The sequence below is a fragment of the Chiloscyllium punctatum genome, chromosome 17 (assembly GCF_047496795.1).
Source record: "Chiloscyllium punctatum isolate Juve2018m chromosome 17, sChiPun1.3, whole genome shotgun sequence".
Taxonomy (NCBI): domain Eukaryota; kingdom Metazoa; phylum Chordata; class Chondrichthyes; order Orectolobiformes; family Hemiscylliidae; genus Chiloscyllium; species Chiloscyllium punctatum.
The window spans coordinates 21054920-21059079 of NC_092755.1; the positions used below are offsets into that span (position 1 = coordinate 21054920).

Sequence of the window (4160 nt, forward strand, 5' to 3'; positions counted from 1 at the left end):
TGCTCCATGTCAATAGAAGCGGCTCGACTTGAAGTTGGAGCTCCCAGTCTGATGTCCCAATGCTCCCTGCTCCATGTCAGTAGAAGTGGTGCAGTTCAGGTTAGACCTACCACTCTGATGTCCCAATGCTCCCAGCGGCTACATGTCATTACACGCTGGTCCTTGTGAGGTTGGAGCTCCCAGTCTGATGTCCCAATGTTCCCTCCTCCCTGTCAATAGAAGCAGTCCAGTTGAGGTTAGATCTATCACTCTGATGTCCCAATGCTCCCTGCTGTTACATGTCATTAAAAGCTGATCCAGGTGAGAGTGGAGCTCCCAGATGGATCTTGCAAAGCTTCCTGCTCCATGCCAACTGAAGCTGCTCCAAATGAGGTTAGATCTTGCATTCGGATGTCCCAATGCTCCCTACTGCTCCATGTCAATAGAAGCTGCTCCATGTGTGGTTGGAACTCCCAACCTGATGTCACAATGCTCCCTGGTCCTCGTCAAAAGACGCTGCTCCAGATAAAGTGGGAGCTCCCATCCCTGGCACCTCACATATATCTATACCATCATAGAAATACTGCCCACTGAACATTTCTACCACTGGAGCCATTGGTGGAATACCCGCATCATGAGAACCTAATATTATTTTTAGTCACCACCGAATCATTATTTCCAAAAGTCATTCTTTCTTAAACCTTATTTGGCATGTGCATACTGCAGTCAATCCGAAGTAAGATAATGGTGCTGACTGATGTATGCTTAATAAAAATTACATCCTATTTTTCATGTTGAGTAACTGCGACTTAGCAAGGACAATGTTTATATTGAAATCACACTTTTATTCCAGATGAGAGACTGTGGTTTGCATTATTTAAAATGAACTTGTTCACTGTGTAAAATGATCAAATAGATCTCAGTTTCTAAACAAAATTGGTAACGTTGTCATCCATCTTGAAATATGGTGTCTTCTTCTTTCAACCAGACCGGTCTTATAACGAAAAGTCTATGAATGATATGCGTATAAAGACACTTTAAATCGCAAGGTTTGTGAAGGTTTGTAGCTCAGGTTTAGGTTTATGGTGTCGGTGTGCTCGCTGAGCTGTCGGTTTGATATCCAGACGTTTCATTACCTGGCTAGGTAAAATCATCAGTGGCGAGCTCCAAGTGAAGCTGTTGTCTCTTGCTTTCTATTTATATCTTTCTCCTGGATGGGGTTCCTTGGGTTTGTGGTGATGTCATTTCCTGTTCGTTTCTGCGGGGTTGATAGATGGCATTTAGATCTATGTGTTTGTTTATGGCATTGTGGTTGGAGTGCCATGCCTTTCGGAATTCTCTGGCATGTCTTTGCTTAGACTGTCCCAGGATCAGTGTGTTGCATAAGTCGAACCGGACTACCAAAAATCCATAAACCAGGAGCCCCGCTCAGACCCATAGTCTCATTACCCGGAACACCAACTTACAGACTGGCCAAAAAACTACACGCAAGTCTGAAATACCTCATAGAAGAGTCACAGCACTCCATCCACTCCACCCAGGAATTCCTAAAAACACCAAGGTGTAGGAAGAGGAAGCAATGATCTCATTCGACATAACAGCACTGTTCACCTTCACCAACATCGACCTTGAAAAGAAAACACTAACCACACTTTTAGAAGAGACCATCACACACACACCAACAGCCATCAATCACATTAACAAGGAAAACATCATGAAGCGAGTGGACTTGTGCCTCACCACCCACTTCACGTTCAACAACATCGTCTACAAACAAACCAACGGTACACCCATGGTATCTCCACTATCAGGCCTCATAGCAGAAGCGGTAACGCATAGAATCGAACAAACAGCCCTACCAACAATCAAACCAAAAATGTGGGTCCGCTACGTGGATGACACCTTTGTCATCACAAAACGAAACAAGATAGTAAAGACATTTAACATCATCAACAACACCCTCACAGGCATAAGGTTCACCAAGGAGGAAGAAACCGACAACAAACTCGCATTCCTGAACGTCACAGTAGAAAGAAAGGACAACGGAGAACTACATACCTGCGTATACAGAAAACCGACAAACACTGACCAAATACTTAACTACACCAGCAACCATCCCAACACACACAAACAAAGCTATATCAGAACACTATTCCAACGAGCCACCACACACTGCAGCACAGACGAACTTCGGAAAACAGAGGAGAACCACCTATACAACGTATTCGAGAAGAACAGTTCCTCAAAAAATACAGTGCGCAGATTCCTCAAGAACAAACCACGACAAGCAGACCAAACACAGCCAGAAACCCTAACCACCTTACCATACATCAAAGAAGTTTCAGAAATGACAGCCAGACTACTAAGACCCCTCGGAATCCCAGTAGCACACAAACCCACCAACACTCTCAAACAAAAACTAACAAACCTAAATGACCCAGTACAACCCATGGGTAAAACCAATGTCATACACAAAATTCCATGCACGGACTGCCACAAACACGACGTAAGACAACAGGAAGAAAGTTAGCCACCAGGATATACGAACACCAGCTAGCCATAAAAAGACACGACCTTCTCTCTCTCGTAGCCCTACACATGGACTAAAAATACCACCATTTCGACTGGGACAACACATCTATCCTGGGACAGGCTAAGCAAAGACACGCCAGAGAATTCCTAGAGGCCTAACACTCCAACCACAATGCCATAAACAAACACATAGATCTAGATGCCATCTATCAAGCCCTCAGAAAATGAACAGGAAATGACATCACCACAAACCCCAGGAACCCCACCGAGGAGAAAGATAAAAATAGAAAGCAGGGGACAACAGCTTCACTTCACTTGGAGGTCACTACTGCTGATGATGTTACCTTGCCAAGTAATGAAACGTCTGGATATCAAACGTACACCTCAGTGATCAAACCTACACCCTACATTTTAAATCATTTTTCATGGTTATGTTGCATGAATCTGCGGTTATTGATCCACAGTTTAGTTTCACTCCCGAAAGGTAACATGCTGATTTCTCCAGTTGTTCATAGTTCAATGTGATGCATCCAGTGTGTGCACAACGAGAGGGAGTTTGCTTCCCACATCTTGTGTTTATCTGTGCCTTATGTCCAGCATTCATCAACGGCGAGAGTAAGGGGCGAGGGCGAGACCAATGTGCAAGTCTCTCTGTGCCCATGCACGGAACCACATCGGCAATTCTCCACTGCGCATTTACAGCCAGTTCTCAGTGCCCCTACACCCACGCCCTGCCCCTTTGAAATATCTCCATTATTTTGTGCTGTCTCACTGTGCTCTTCTCACCAGGATGAATTACTTCTACTCAACCTCCTCCAGATTTCATCTGACAAAACATTCATGAAGATTCCCTTTACATAAACATGCACTTCGCAGCTCGTGGTATTTGATTTTCCTGGATGTCTTTCATACGAAAAAAAACGTTCACAGCAACTTGACTTGAAAAAGAAAATCGAGTTTTTATTCATTATCCCAATGCAACCAACATTACAATGCAGTTTAGTCAACAGGCTCAAACTATTCTTTGAGATTTTGTCATAGCGTCAATGCATATAAACTCAACAACGGAGTTTCAGTTGGACAGCTGTGATCAACTGAAAGCAACACAACTGAAAGACGTTGATGACAGCGACGAGAGTGGGATTCGAACCCACGCGTGCAGAGCACAATGGATTAGCAGTCCATCGCCTTAACCTCTCGGCCACCTCGTCATAGCAGTGGGGAAAGCTATGACCTTATGAACAATTGAATTGCGTAAATTAGGCAGAGCAGCAGATATTTCTCGCTGGTGTTGGTGAAATGATAAATAACACAGTACGGTTCAAAGACGATGGTCTGGCCCCTGGGTTGTGGGGCAAGTGCACTCCCACTGTCACGCTATGCACACAGTGATCTGAACAAATATGAGGAAATGAATATGTAACAAGGTCTGTTGAATTCTGTGAAGATTTGAAGTCAACGGAATGAAGAACCCGAGACAGCAGGAGGTTTTCTTTCAATAAAGAGTTGGAGAGAGCTCTTAAGGATAGTGGAATCAAGGGTTATGGGGATAAGGCAGGAACAGGATACAGATTGAGGATGTTCAGCCATGATCATAATGAATGGTGGTGCTGGCTCGAAGGGCAGAATGGCCTACTCCTGCACCTGCT

General features: G+C 44.3%; 1 non-coding gene across 1 annotated transcript; it reads right to left on the bottom strand.

Moving 5' to 3' along the window:
• Positions 1-3640: 3640 nt before the first annotated feature.
• On the bottom strand, positions 3641-3722 carry trnas-gcu (transfer RNA serine (anticodon GCU)). Its single transcript has one exon. It is a non-coding gene; the product is annotated as a tRNA-Ser (tRNA).
• Positions 3723-4160: the final 438 nt, after the last annotated feature.